This window comes from Dama dama, chromosome 13, assembly GCF_033118175.1.
Source record: "Dama dama isolate Ldn47 chromosome 13, ASM3311817v1, whole genome shotgun sequence".
In the NCBI taxonomy this organism is placed as follows: domain Eukaryota; kingdom Metazoa; phylum Chordata; class Mammalia; order Artiodactyla; family Cervidae; genus Dama; species Dama dama.
The window spans coordinates 60,690,611-60,707,431 of record NC_083693.1 but is presented as its reverse complement, the minus strand read 5'-3'; the positions used below and the strand labels follow the sequence as shown (position 1 = coordinate 60,707,431).

At 37.5% G+C, this 16,821-nt stretch overlaps 1 pseudogene; it reads right to left on the bottom strand.

The window, feature by feature from the left end:
* Nucleotides 1–918: 918 nt before the first annotated feature.
* LOC133068043 (rho GTPase-activating protein 17-like) overlaps nucleotides 919–16,821 on the bottom strand; it is a 61,073-nt pseudogene continuing 45,170 nt past the window's right edge.

The window sequence follows — 16,821 nt, the reverse complement described above, 5'->3', positions numbered from 1 at the left end:
TAGTCCTGTGTTAATGAGGTTGCCATTCTCAGAAGGATGGCATCAGGAGTATAATGGGTTGGGGAACACTGGGTCAGTATCATGGCTTTAGTATTTGTCTTGGCCTCAGTAAAATTCTGCTATATAATTGCACAGACTCAAGGTTAACTCACAGCTTGAATCTAAGAAGCTAACAGTCCAGGCTGCCCTCTTTGGGTGGAGTACCAAGAGTGCTGGACTCTGGAGAGATGTGAGATGTGAGATGACTGTTAAGTCCGTATTCACTGGGCAATGCCATGGGGTTGAAGGGCTCTGGTCATCCAACTTGACTGACCTAGGTTGGAGCTGTGTCAGTGGGCGTTTGTGAGCTTGTATAGGACAGGCCATGGGAATACCTCCAGAGCCCAGAGTGCCAGAAGGCAGTGGAGGGCACGCCTAGATCCTGACCCCTATGCTGAGTGCAAGGAGCATCTGGTGAGAGACTAAGTGGATGTTGAGATATTCTTGGACAACTCTGGTCATCAGGACACTCAGAAGGTAGCCTTCCTGGATTTAGGGATACTGAAGTAAGATTTAAGATTTTTAATAGCTCAGAGCAAAGTATGAGTGCTAAGATCAGAGGGGTTGTGAGCTGGGCCATAGCTGATGGGATTTAGCAGCTGCCTAAGCTTGGTTTTGTCTAACAGTTATCTGACTCCAGTTCCTCCCTGGTGAGGAAATGGCTATGGAAATAAGTGCTTAGGTTTCAGAGGATTGCTTTATCTGGGCTCAGCCCCTGCTCCAGTGTGTCCACAGAACAGAGGTAGTCCTATTCACTTCACTGCTTCAGAAGTAGAGTTGTGGGAGGGAGCTTGGCCCACTGAAACCAAGGTAATATGATCTGCTAATGGAAGAGGCAGCTGGAAAGCAGTGGTTATATGCTTTCTTTAGACTGCTACCCTAGCAAACCATAAACTTTACATTCAAGTTCCCCTTCTTAGTCAAGCCTCTCTCCATCACCACTATACCAGCAGGCCACTTGTCCAGGGCCCCTGAGTTAGTCATGTCCAGTGTGGGATGAGCAATGGAATTCATGTGCAGAAGTGCACAATGCTCCGATATATTACATCTCACCTTCACAGGGAAGAGCCAGTTGGCATCCTAAATGATTGGTTCAATCACCATAATCATGTGAGTGTCTGCAGCCACAGCCATTTCAGAGAGCATTCCTTCATTTTTGGTCCATAACAAGTTAAGTGCAGAAATGATTACAGTGCATTTTGTTACAGCTGTTGGTATAAGCAAGCTTTGCAAGGAACTTAATTAAACATTCAAAGTTAACAAAATTTTGTGGTGGCAACTTTTGACCTGTTCTCCGTAAATCTCGAAGTTTTTTTGTTTTAGTCTTGCACACTTGCAACTTCTGTCCATTATTCATACAGATTAAAAGTCATCAGAATTTAAGGCAATTTCCATAATTAGGGTTTTAAATCAACATCTTACAGCATGGGGTTTATCCAGGTGAGAAGCAGAGCAGTCTACAACAGCTCTGTTTCTTTAGCTTGGAGGCCCCAACATCAACTTTAAAATGCTGTTCTCAATCTGGTTCCCTAGAAGAAGCAATGGCACAGGCTTCAACTAGAACCCCCTTCAAATATTCTTTCAAAGGAGTCTCCAAAGCTGGTCTTTCCCCCCACTTATCTTGACTGACTCACATTTCAGGGACAGCCCTTCCTAAGATTGCTAATGTTTTTGATAGGATTATACTGAAACATTATAATGAAACAAATAATTTGCTCTACTTCCTATCAATGGCCACATAGTTGCACCCATCTGTTGCAAATTGGTCCTTACACTGTTCTACTTGATTTTCTTGGGTTCTAGAATCACTGCAGATGGTGACTGCAGCCATAAAATTAAAAGATTCTTACTCCTTGTAAGAAAAGCTATGACCAACCTAGACAGCATATTAAAAAGCAGAGGTATTACTTTGCCAACAAAGGTCCATCAAGTCAAAGCTATGGTTTTTCCAGTAGTTATGTATGGATGTGAGAGTTGGACTATAAAGAAAGCTGAGAGCCAAAGAATTAATGAGTTTGAACTGTAGTGTTGGAGAAGACTCTTGAGAGTCCCTTGGACTGCAAGGAGATCAACCCAGTCCATCCTAAAGGAAATCAGTCCTGAATATTCATTGGAAGGCTGATGCTGAAGCTGAAGCTCCAATACTTTGGCCACCTGATGCGAAGAACTGACTCATTGGAAAAGACCCGGATGCTGGGAAAGATTGAGGGCAGGAGGAGAAGGGGACGACAGATGATGAGATGGTTGGATGGCATCACTGACTCAATGGACGTGAGCTTGAGCTAGCCCCGGCAGTTGGTGATGGACAGGGAAGCCTGGTGTGCTGCTGTCCATGGGGTCGCAGAGTCAGACACAACTGAGCAACCGAAATGACTGACTGACTTGATTTGTAGCTTCAACCATTTCTTAAGGCTTTTTTTTTTTTTTTAATGGAAGTCCCTGAAAGTTGATTTCTGAAGATTTGTGAGCTCAGTTCCATCTGCCTCTAACCAAATCCCAGTTTATCAAGCACTTTCCTCTGTTTCTGGATATTTAGGGATCTCCACTTCTGTTATGCCATACAGAAAGTACACAATCTTTTCTTCAACACGGAAAAACTCTCCATCATGATGAACAGAGAATAGAGTTAACTGATTCTCAGCATCCCCATGCATCCAGTATTTTCACAAGCAAAAGTCTTCTAGCTGAGCTGATGCTTCTTGAATATTTTGAGTTCTTGTAGGGGTTCCCTGTACTTCCTCTGGTGTCAGTGCCATGCTGGCCCTGGAAGCAAGCCATCAGGCTCTTGTGAGGATGGTAGTACACTACGCCATGTTCATGCACAGCTTGAATTTTCACAAAAGACTTTTGTCTTCTCACCTCCACCCACAGTAAGCAGTGGCTAGGCTTTAGTGAGTTAAACCTGACAGGGCGGGGAGGCAGCACCAGTGATTCTCCAGGCCCTCCACTGAGCATGTCATGGGTCACTCACTGACACAGCCCTAATTCCTTCTTTATGTTTCTGTTTCTTCTATCTCACCTGCTGCTCTCTGATAGGACCTCTAAGTCGAATTTGGCTAAATCATCATGTCACTTGCACACGGAAGTGTGCAAATTCATGGAAGCCTGGTCGTTCTATCAGGTGAAATGTGGAAGCATGGAAACATATGGAATATATATGACACTACTTTAAAATTTGTTGCATAATGCAAATATAAGCATTATTATAAAAATGTATATACATATTGTAAAATTATATAAAAATATATATGAATTTATAAACATTAATAATCATAAAGTTTGAATCTTTGTAGGAGAAATTCTTTTCAGGATGTATTATTCTCTCTTGTAAGAAATAATTGTACAGTTGCTTAATTGCCATTTCTGAAAAAAAAAATTAATTTTAACTTGGTTGTTGCTGAAGTGTGACTTTGAAAGTGACTTGTCTTTTTGACAAAGGAAATGGTGAAATATGTGCTGCCAAAATACTAATTTGCTCTCTCTTCTTTTAAAGGTGCTTCTGAAAATATTCCATACATACTCTCCATATGCAGTATAAACATCAATATTAAAATAGAAGTTAAGGAGGGATTTTGTGCCTGCTATGCACCCTATCCAATATTTAAAGCCAAACAGTTTTTAGTTAATACTGTCTCTAGTAATCACTCTATTGTTGCCACTGATGTTATTACTTTATGCATAAAACAAAGAGAGCCTCTGAGTTTTACTTTCAGCCTTTACCTAATAAAGAGTTTGAAATGTCAGTATGCAGTGTAGTATAAATACATAATAGACAAACTGAATTTAGAAGGCAATGATATATCCAAATTTGAAAGGAGATTTAGAGTTTGTTTATATTTTGCAAGTTCAGCACTGCTGAGTAATCAAGGTTACTATAATAAATAGTTATCAGTCAAGAGTCCTTCAAGAAAGAGAAATGGACAGTTAAATTGTCAAAGTCTGCATAAAAGAAGAATACATTATTAATTCACATACCAAAGAGAAAAGATATCCTGGAAAATATTTTCTAGGAAGAATTTTTAGTGGTTTTCTCATCAATCACACTAATTATTGATTTACAGACTACATACTAATAACATAGATTAAGCAGCCCCATTATTCATCACTGCTTACCTACACATCTGACATATTTCCATTGAGTATTTTCTTTCAATTAAATATTTTTCCAGAACAAATTTTGGCGTCAACTTTCCTACAATGAAATCAGTTCAAAAGTTCAATGCCATTTTTTTTTTTTTCAAATCACATGCAACTGTGTTGAATTTTGTCACAGACAGGATAAACAACTATTGTCCCTATGTTAATTCCTCAGAGGGGAAAAAAGTATTGCAGTTGTGTAAATAATGATTTGTATTTGTCAAGAAGCATAAATCATTCCAAATTTTATGAAGAGAAGTGAAAACACCTGTAATAAAAAGAAGCTAGAGTTTGAGAAAACTGGCTTAAAACTCAACATTGGAAAAAAAAAAGAAACTAAGATCATGGCATCCGGTCCCATCGCTTCAGGGCAAACAAGGGGGAAAGGTGGAAGCAGTGACAGCTTTCCTCTTCTTAGGCTCTAAAATCACTGAGGATGGAGATCGCAGCCATAAAACTAGAAGACGACTGCCTCTTGGCAGGAAAGCTACTACAAACCTAGACAATGTGTTACAAAGCAAAGACATCACTTTGCCAGCAAAGGTCCATATAGTCAAGGCTATGGCCTGTGTGGTAATCATGTATGAATGTGTGAGCTGGACCATGGAGAAGGCAGAGTACAGAAGAATTGATGCTTTCGAACTGTGGTGCTAGAGAAAACTCTTGAGAGTCCCTTGAACAGTAAAGATATGAAACCAGTCAATCTTAAAGTAAATCAACCCTGAGTACTCATTGAAATGACTGATGTCAAAACTCCAATCCTTTACCCACCTCATGCAAACAACTGACTCATTGGAAAAGACACTGATGCTGGGAAAGAGTGAAGGCAGAAGGAGAAGAAAGAGACAGAGGATGAGATGGTTGGATGGCATCACTGACTCAATGGACAGGAACTTGGGCAAACTCTGGGAGATGGTAAGGGACAGGGAAGCCTGGCATGCTGCAGTCCATGGGGTCACAAAGAGTCAAACACGACTTGGCAACTGAAAAACAACAACATTCTTTGAGAACAACGTGCACATACACATATTTAAATTGTACTGACTTGTTAATAGAGAATGTTAGGGCTTCCCTGTGGAGAAGGAAATGGCAACCCACTCCAGTGTTCTTGCCTGGAGAATCCCAGGGATGGTGGAGCCTGGTGGGCTGCCGACTATTGGGTCGCACAGAGTTGGACACAACTGAAGCGACTTAGCAGCAGCAGCAGCAGCAGAACTTCCCTGATAGCTCAGCTGGAAAAGAATCCGCCCGAAATGCAGGAGACCTGGGTTCGATCCCTGGGTCAGGAAGATCCTCTGGAGAAGAAACTGGCAACCCATTCCAGTGTTCTTGCCTGGAGAACCCCATGGACTGAGAAGCCTGGCAGGCTACAGTCTACGGGGTCACAAGAGTCGGACACGACTTAGTGACTAAACCACAAATCAATAGAGACTGTACAAGGAACATTTTAAAGGCATAAGAAGATGTCCAAGCATGCTTAACTTTTATAAAATCAGAATCACATAGTTGAGTGTCACCACACTGGGCACTACAGAGAGAAGGTTTCCCCTCGGCTGTGTTTTGGTGTGATGAGAGCATCTGACAGAGACTCCATCACATGCTGCCATGGTTTCTGTAATGTAAGAACATTTACTATATCTGCCCATTTTCCATTACTATTTTCTCTGTTAGATGTTACTAGGTTTCACAATGTTTTTCTAAAAAAAAAAAAAAGGTTTACATTTTATCTTGTGAATTCACTGAATTGCATGACTCTTAGCTGCTATATAGCTGTGGAGTTCTTCTGTCAAAAATGCAGAACCTCAGTGCGCACACAGCATGTACAGGCCTTACTCAGTCTCACTGTTGCTTTCTTACTGTCTTGGTCAAAATCATTTCTATTAGGACTATTGTGTAATAAATCATGTATTTAGAATGAGGCAAGAAATAAATGAAAATGATACAATCAAAAACACAAGATTGATAGAGGTGGTAATTTACATAATCTCTATAGAGGAAAAATCACAGGAACTGCTCAAGTAGTTTTCATTATAGACTCAAAAGTTTTATGTTGATGTCTTAAAACGCCGGTTATTTTTACCTTGAGACACTTTGAATGGAAGGTAGATTGTGTTGTGGTGCTACTTTTCCACCAGGGCCATGTATTTTACTTTTAGGCAGATATTTATTCCTTCTATTAGATTCAGTGGTTTTTCTTTTACTAGTCTACCATGGGCATTAAACTCAACTATATACTGTTTTAATAATCATTACCATTTGCCATCACCATTGTCTTCATGATAATCATAATTATGACTTCATCATCTGAAATAATACCACTAGAGCCAATAAAAATAGTAAAAGTTGCTATGTGCCAGTGGATGAATTGAGGATTTCTACAGATTGTTTTTTGCATTTATTTATCATAATAGCTCTAGGTATTCAATTTGGCTTATTAAAAAATGTGACTGAGCAAAGAATGTAAGTAGCCACTTGATTCTAAAATACGGTATCAGACCCTAGTTAGAGAGATGCTAGCAGCTAGTTTTATGACAGTGATTTGTTTTCCATATCAAAAATACAGACACACTTAAGGGAAGACTCCACCTTCTATGGTAGGTATCCTTTAGTTTTACCATCTATATAGTATTTTCACCTTCACCCCTTGCATTTCTATTTTATTCTGTGTGCTCCTCTTTAATATTTGATTGGCTTTATAAATGTAATGATCAAAATAAAATAGGTATGAATGAGTTTGAAGTGAACTGAGTGGAATGAAACTTTTTAACCCACAAATATCATTTATATAAACTCTATAGTAAACAACGTGCTTTTGGAGAAGGCAATGGCAACCTGCTCCAGTACTCTTGCCTGGAGAATCCCATGGACCCGAAGGAGCCTGGTAGGCTGCAGTCTATGCAGTCACGAAGAGTCAGACACAACTGAGCGACTTCACTTTCACTTTTCACTTTCATGCATTGGAGAAGGAAATGGCAACCCACTCCAGTGTTCTTGCCTGGAGAATCCCAGGGACGGGGGAGCCTGGTGGGCTGCCGTCTATGGGGTTGTACAGAGTCGGACATGACTGAAGTGACTTAGCATTAGCAGCAACAACATGCTTTATGCTCTTTTTGATGAAAACATGAATGCTTTACCCATAAGGCTAAAAATAAGGCAAGCATTTGTACTTTTAACCTTTCTTATTCTCTACTATACTTGAGATCCTAGCAAGTTGAACAAAGACAAAAATGAAATAAAATGTACACATTTTACTGACGAAGGGATAAAGCAGCTTTAGTCATAGCAAAGATAAGGTTCTACATATAAAAGCTTAAACGTATACAAAACTATTAGAATTAATTTGATAAGTTCACTTGTTATAATATCACTATTTAAAGTTAAACTGTGTTTCTGTATACTATCAACAAACAGAAAATAAAACTAAAATAAATATATCTTTTACAAAAGCACTAAAGAATATAAAACATGTATGGGTTAATGTAACAAAATATATATAAGATCTCTAAATAAGAACTCTGGTGATAGAAGTCAGAGAAGACTTAAATTGAGATTTATACAATGTTTATACAATGCTTCCCTGGTGGCTCAACTGGTATAAAATCTGCCTGCAATGCAGGAGACCTGGGTTCAATTTCTGGCTTGGGAAGATCCCCTGGAGAAGGGAATGGCAACCCACACCAGTATTCTTGCCTGGAGAATGCCATGGATAGAGGAGACTGGTGGTCTACAGTCTATGGGCTCTCAGTTAGACATGACTGAGCTACTAACACACACAATGTTTATGAATTCAAAGATGCAATACTGTTATATCAATTATCCCAGAAATTATTATTAGAATTAACAAATTCTAACAAATTTCTGAAAAAAAATGTTTTTTAAAATTGATAAAATGATTCTAAAATTCATGTAGAAACTCAGGTCTAAAATAGCCAAAATAATTCTGAAGATATAATTTAAACATGTTGAGAAATCACAGTGCTTTTTTCATAATCAAGACATATTGTGGTATTGACACAGGGACAGGTAACTAGATCAACTGAACCAAATTAAGTGTCCAGAAACAGACATACATTTATATGGCAAATTAATTTTTAAAATGTACCAAAGCCAATTAATGGCAAAATATAGTCTTTGGCAAATTGTTCTGGTACACTGAGCTATTCATATGTGAAGAAAATGAACCACTATCTCACACCACACAAAAACTGAGATTGATATATGACCCCAGTCTGAAAGCTAAAACTACACATCTTCTACAAGACTATATGTTATAATATCTTTACAATCTTGGCATAGTAAAGATTTCCCAGAGAGGACCAAATTAGCATTGAAAATAAAGATCTTTAATTAAAAAAAAATTAACCAATAGACATAGGTATGAAAATTAACAGGAAGTCACAGAGTGGGGGAAATGAAGGGTTATACATACACGTTTGGCAAAAGACTTGTTTCCAGAAAACATGAATGAATGTATGAGAGTCGCTCAGTCATGTCTGATGCTTTGCCACCCCATGGATTATAGCTTGCCAGGCTTTTCTGTCCATGGAATTTTCCAGGCAAGAATACTGGGGTAGGTTGCCATTTCCTTCTCCAGGGAATCTTCCCAACACAGGGATAAAACACGGGTCTCCTGTACTGTAGGCAGATTCTTTACTGTCAGAACAACAAGGGAAACTAAAGTGAAAGTTGCTCAGTCCTGTCTGACTCTTTGAGATCCTGTTGACTGTCCATGGAGTTCTCCAGGCCAGAATACTGGAGTGGGTAGCTTTTTCGCCTCTTTAGTGGATCTTCCCAAACTAGGAATCGAACCAGGGTCCCCTGTATTGCAGGAGGATTCTTTACCAGCTGAGTTATCAGGGAAGTCCCATGAAGGAATACATGAAGACTTTCCATAAATCAATAATGAGCAAATAAAATCAGCAAAACAATAAAAACTCCAAAAAGAGAGTTGCACATTTACCAAGAAGTTAATAAAGAAGCAATCAGCATCATTAGTTATGAAGGGTGTAGAAATTCAAATATAGCACTGTTGGTGAAGACTTGAGTTCCTGATCAAAAACCTATGTATGATTTTTTAGTCCTGGCCATGGGACACTAGAGAGGCTCTACCTGGCAGGCCTCTTGGACTAAAGCTGCCCTCTCCACCCCGGAACTGGTGCACAGCCGGCACACTGCAGTCTCTGAATGGAGTTTCAATCAAAGATGCAGGCCTTCTCTGGCTGGCAGATATCTTAATAATATCTGCATTTCTAACCTCGGTACTTACTCCAAAGATTGTATAAGTGAATGTTGTTAGTTGCTCAGTCAAGTCCAACTTGTTGCAACTGATGGATTGTAGATGGCTAGGCTACAATGGAATTCTTGTCTATGGAATTCTTCCAGGCAAGAATACTGGAGTGGGTTGCCATTTCCTTCTCCAGGGAATCTTCCCCGCCAGGGATTGAACCCAGATCTTCTGCATTTCTTTACCATTTCTACAGATTTGTTACCGTCTGAGCCACCAGGGAAGCCCATATGGTCATCAGCATGATTGTGTCCTGTTTCAGATGATGTACTAGGCTTAATTCACTTAAAGAAAACATTTTACTACTACTTTCAGTAAAACCTTCACTTAATCAACAGGTAATTATTAGATACATTTTATTGCCCTGCACTATATAATGTTTATGAACCCCTGAAGAAGACAATCATTAAAAGGGTTTATCAAACATGCTGAGTTTCATGATGGAAAGAGCAAGTTAATTCATTTGCAAGAATATTTTCCTAAGGAAAATATAAATACATCCTGAATAATTCACTATTTTTGATGAATAATTGAGAAATCACAGAATTTTTTTTTTTTAAATTTAAGCTTTTTAGTGCTATGTCATACTCTAAATGGGGGCTTCCCTCATAGCTCAGTCAGTAAAGAATGTGCCTGCAATGCAGGAGACCTAGGTTCAATTTCCGGGTCAGGAAGATCCTCTGGAGAAGGAAATAGCAACCCACTCCAATGTTCTCACCTGGAGAATCCCATGGACAGAGGAGCCTGGCAGGCTATAGTCAATGGGGTCACAAGAGTCGGACATGACTTAGCGACTAAACCAGTATACTATAATAGTCTGTATTCCCTCTTTTAAAAATAATAGCTATGAGGGCTTCCCTGGTGGCTCAGTGGCAAAGAAACCACCTGCCAATGCAGGAGACATGTGTTCAATCCCTGATCCAGGAAGATCCACTGAAGCCTTCAAATTCTAGAGTCCATGAGCCACAATGAGAAGCCACTGCAGTAAGAAGCCTACACACTGCAATTAGAGAGTAGGCCCCGCTCATTGCAACTAGAGAAAAGTCCTTGCAGCAACTAAGACTCAGCACAGCCAAAAGTAAATAAATTAATTTTTAAAAAAGACTCTGAGAGAAAATGACTTTAATAAAACACTAGTTATCAAATGAAATATCATTAACTATTATTATAATTGTTACAACAATTACAGAAAATATTTAAAGAGCACTTATTATGTACCTGACATTGTTTAAGTATTTTATATGGACAAGCTCTTTTATTTCTCAAAAGTCATTCTGTGAGTCAGATGCTAATGCTGTCATTATTGTAGCAAGTTTAGGGTCTATCTATAAACTGCCAGAGTATTCAAGCCTGAAAAAATTGTTGCCTCTTAATGAGATGATAATTATTAAAGTTGTGCATTTTATTTTTTATCTTTATTTTTTTAAATTATGAAAATATGATAACACATTTACAGGAGACTTGGAAAAAACAAAACAAAGTTACACGTAGTTCCACTATATATTATAATTGTTTTAAGCAGATAAATTAAGATTTTTAGTTGGAGTTTCAATATCAAACCCTCAGAAATTAATAGAACAAATGTACAGAGAAGTAGAAGAATATAGTAGACCTGAAGAGCATTATGAACCAATGCAACATAAGATTTATATAATTTTCACACAATAGTAGGATACAAATTCTATTCAAGTTCCCATAGACTATAAACTAGAAAACACCGGGACAAATCCAGAGACATAAGACCAGGTACAGAAATTTCATGTCTAAAGGTATAGAAATCATACAGTCTGTTCCCTTATGACTATGGAATTATGTTAGAGATTGATATCAAAAGATACTTGAAAATAACCCACATATTTTCAAGTGCTATGTGACATGTACCAAGAGAGATCTTTGACTTAGCTATTCAAAGTCTCAATAAAGTTAGAAGACTGGAAAGGGTGATTGCAGAGAAGAAAGTATGTAAATAAGAAATAAATATCAAAGATACTTTAAAAAATTCCATGTATTTGGAAATTAAATGTCTACTTTTAAATGAGGGGTATATCTAAGAAGCCATAACAAGGAAAATTAGAAAATATCTGTAGTAGAATAAAACTGAAAAAAGAATTTACCAGGTGATTTCATGCAGCTGAAGCTGCTCAATGCAAATAAGTACAACTGCAGTGGAGTCTTGAGTAAGGTATGGAAATAAGTAAAGGACACTAGCATAACATTTTGTGAGATTTGAACAAAATCTGTACTTCAGTTAATAATACTGTATTGGATTAGAAGTTTAAAGCCTCATTCAATTTTTTTTTAATCACTCAGATGATAAGCTTCCTAGACTTTTAGCAGTAATACGAGATGCTAAATACATGTAACTATATAAAATTTTTGAGTGAATATAAGTTAAAAATCTAGCATTCAACTCATACCAAGTCAAACAAGTAGAACCAAAATGTCATAAATTATTTGACTAGGCAAAATTTCATAAGTTTTCTAAAATATATGTACTATACATACTACACACACACACACACACACACACACACACACACACACACACACATATATATATATATATATATATATATATTTTATACAAAAGCTTTTCTACTATGCTTGGTAAAGACTTGAGAAAGCACATGAGGGATAGAGAAATTGGAAAACATAAACTAAATTAAATGGGAGCACTGAATATGAAATGAAAAAGTGAAACAAACTAGATAAAAGTAAAAAATCATCACATAGCCTAATTGTTTTTAAACATTATCTTGAAATTTTTGAAAAATACAAATGCCCAGATATATTGCTATTTTTCCCTCCAAAGCTCCAGATGTGTTTCTAATGAGTAGCCATATTTAAACTTGTGCATTTTAAATAAATTCACGATTTTAGGCAAGTTATGAAGAGATTTTTGAAAAATGTTTATTTGACCTATTTTTCTAGGAATTTCAGTAATACTATATGTAGTGAAATTGTGAAGTGGCAAAGAGAGAAACTTCACTATGGTGGAACTTGCAGTTCTTGCTAAAGAGAGAAATGTGACTTAGGGACCAAATCTTTAGTGGAATTTCTTACACCCTTATGTTCACAGCAACACTGTTTACAATAGTCAAGACATGGAAGCAACCTAAATATCTGTCAACTTAGGAATGGATAGCGAAGATTGTATGTATGAGTGAAAGTGTCAGTTGCTCAGTCGTGTCTGACTCTTTGTGATCCCCATGGACTAGAGCCTGCCAGGCTCCTCTGTACATGGAATTCTCCAGGCAAGAATAATAGAGTGGTAGCCATTCCCTTTTCCAGGTGTTCTTTCTGACCCCAGAGATCTGAACCCAAGTCTCCTGCATCACAGGAAGATTTTCTACTGAGTCACCAGGAAAGCTCTCTCTCTCTCTCTCTCTCTCTCTCTCTCTCTCTCTCTATGTATATATCTCATATAATATGTTTAGGGATATTACTCAGACATGAAAAGGAATGAAATGATGTCATTTGCAGCAACATAGATAGACCCAGAGGTTATCATATTAAGTCAAACAACAAGCAAAAGACAAATATCATATGATATCACTTATACGTGGAATCTTTAACAAAGAGAAAAAAAATAACTTATTTATAAAACAGAAATAGACTTAAAGGCATAGAAAACAACCTTACAGTTACCAAAAGGGAAAGGTAGGGGAAAAAATTGGTATTAACAGCTACACACTCCTATATATAAAATACATAAACAACAAGGTCCAACTGTATAGCACAGGGAACTATAGTCAATATCTTGTAATAACTATAATGGAAAAGAATATAATTTCAGAGTCAAAAAAAATCTGAGTCATGTTTCTGTACACCTGAAACACTGTAAATCAACTATACTTCAATTAAAAAACAGGGATCGTGCTTTTTATATCCTTGTTACCAAGATAAAGTACTTTCTCTAAGAACAAATTATGACATATTTTAGCTTCTTTGTCCATTCCACAGTAAAATGACATTCCCAGTCGTTAAATCTGGAAAATAAATCACTGTACTTAATCGATAGAGCTGTTTATTCATCTTTGCAATTTCTCGTTCAGTACTGGGAGGCCAACCTTAGTTAGACCTGTCTGTAATTAGGTGGGTAAATCAGCTTATTACTGGAGTTTGTTTTATAATTACTACTTCACCTAAGATTTAGTATGAAAAACGTTAACTATGGTATCTCCTTCTACCACTCCTTTGTATTTTTAAGAAATTTTACAGACTCTTGTGTAAAAGAGATGTTATTCATTAGATATCATTGAATAACCCATGGTACACATTATTTTTACACAATTATATTCTTTGAAATCCACTTACCAAATAACAATTAATTTACTTATAATATTGTATTTGCATTTAATGCTAATAAATTATTAAGACCATCTTAGTGTAGACCAATGTGCATTTCTATCATGTTACTTTGCACTTAAGAATGATTATGTCAGCTGATTTTATGATATGAAAAATTAAGTGGCAAAAGAACTACAAAATTTTAAATTTCATCTGAAGCCTTCATGCTTGAATGGATGATAAATTCACAGCCAAGTTCTCAATTTAAGCATTTGAATTCAGGAATGAATGCAAAAAAGGTGGGCAAGTCCCAATACTTTACATTCTACAATAACAATTTGAAGTTTCCATGAGTAGGCTGGGGAAATAAATTATTCACTGACTTTCACAGAAAATCCTTATGAATTAGATCCTGATTGAAGTTCTTTATTCTACTAAAATGGTTTAAAACACTGCTTTTATAAAAATTCAATTAGCACTCTTGCTTTATGATGCTAGTATATATAGATATAGATATAATTTATGAAATCTTTTTTGGGAAATATTCTCATATTAAGGTAGATCAGATTTGCTTTTAGTAAGAAGATCTCAATTAAAATTTATTAGAAATTTCTTGTGATGAGGGAAATTAAAGATTTGTTGATATAAGCAAATGATTTATATATTGATTTACTTTGCATGGCACATTGTTGCTTTTAGCAGTAGGGGATGGTTATTTAAGGAGGTAAATTGCTCTGCAGGGTATAGAAGGAGCCAGGCAATGAATGGCTCCAATCAAGCTACTCACATTCTGGCAGGCTGTCTGTGGCTGTGGCATTATAGATGCCATTACCCAAAATGTGCTGCTAATTGTAATCTTTATTCTGAATCCAAGGGGAATTTAAATGGTTTTTGACTGATAAATTCTTATAGTAGTGTTAAATCTCTATAATTTTACTACATAAAGACATCTCTTTATTCACATTGAGAGTATCACAAGACAGCTGACTATACTACACACACACACACACACACACACACACACACACACACACAGATATCAAACTTTGAGATTCAGACATGTTTCTTGCTGTATCTGGGACACTGAGACTTTGATCCTTTTGTACAAAAACTGAGTATATACATCATTCTGAGGGAAGAATCCAGGCACATTAAGCTTAATCTAATGTGAAACTTTACTTATTATTCAAAGTAAGAATTTGTGATAGATCCTATTGTTTGTCATACCAGTTGTTTCAAAGGGGCAGGACCTTGGGTGTCCAGGAGGGTCCCAGTATGACAGAGTGCTATAAGTATTCATGAAGACTGGGGCATAAATTGCCCTACTTTGGGAATCCTATAATAAAACCAAAGGCAAAGGTAAAGTGGTATTAATCTCAACACCTCACACCACTCTTTAATGGATGGTCAGCTACACAGCAGAGTTGGAGAGTGATCATGCAGAACAGAGGAAAGAGTGGAGGAGAACAAGTGGCCTTGTCAAGCAGAGCAGAGTCTGGCTACACTGAGGTACTCAGTGAAAAAGTGACACTGGCCTTGCTGACATAGAATTACAAACACACACAGTAGGCAAAGTTGCCACAATAGCAATTACCAAGACACTCTCATAGGGGAAACATATACAAACATCTGCAAAACACCATCTACAAAGTCCTAGACATGACTTCAGAGGAATTCTGAGGGAGCCAAAGTCCTCAATCTGTAGATGTAGGATGGAAATTTCTGACCAACTATTTCCATGTGAAGTAAGATCAAAGAAACTTGGTAATGCATATAAACACTATATAGTTTGTTAATAATTAATAGACATGGAGAAAAATAAACCAGAAAATACTCAAACCTTATTTCTGTTTCTTGTAACTAGGACAAATATGTCTATATATGACTTTATATATGTGTTGGGTACTTAGAATAGGAAAAATGAGTCCAAAATGGCGATGGCAAAAAGACAAAGAAAGGAAAAAGTCCCTGAAAGTGGAACAAAAGAAAATCCAAGGACCCAAGTGAGAACCTCAGGTGAAACAAACAGCCCTCCTGGCTAGCCCAATTTGCACAGGGCAGGCTCAAGTTGGGGAGGAGACAAAACGTACAAAAAGAGGAAGCCAAGATGGACTGAGGCCTCTTCTTTTGGGTGGGTCCACCCTCACACCTCTTTCCTTTGCTTGCTGACTGAACAAAACTCTGAGCTGTAACAGAGCTGTAACACTGGCTCGCCATTTCAAATGTTTGCTGTGGTGAGACAGAGCTGAGGAAATGACACATTCTCCCAACATATATGTAACTTAACTATTAATATTTTTGAAGAGTTAATAAAATCAGGTTCCTGTTTAGCCCTGTTTATCTTCTCTTTTATTCCTTCCTTTTAGATGCATGCTCCTTCCAGTTATCAGAGCTATCCAGTTATCCAGTTATCACTACCTGAAGTGATATTGGCACACATGCAATCAATACAGTGTGTGACAGAACAAGCTTTGAAATGAGACAAACCTCTATCTGAATGTAAATTTAATAAATTGAACTATTATCAACATATTAAGCTGACTCATTTGAAAAGACCCTGATGCTGGGAAAGATTGAGGGCAGAAGGAGAAGGGGGCGACAGAGGATGAGATGGTTGGATGGCATCACTGACTGAACGGACGTGGGTTTGGGTGGACTCCAGGAGTTGGTGATGGACAGGGAAGCCTGGTGTGCTGCAGTTCATGGGGTTGCAAAGAGTTGAACACAGCTGAGCGACTGAACTGAACTGAACTATCACCATATGCAGTCCTTTTATGGCCTGCTCACACCACAACTAATTTCTACAAGAGTAATTATCACCAGTTGTCATCATTCATGATTTCCTTGTCTTAATTATATTATCTACACTCATTTATATATATACTTCACACATTGTTTCTGAGAATTAAATAAAATAAATACTGTAAATAGAGTGCTTTTAGGTGGCACAGTGGTAACAACCCACCTGCCAATGCAGGAGACACAAGAGACATGGGTTCAATCTCAAGGTCTGGAAAATCCCCTGGAGGAGGAAATGGCAACCCGCTCCAATATTCTTGCCTGGAGAATCC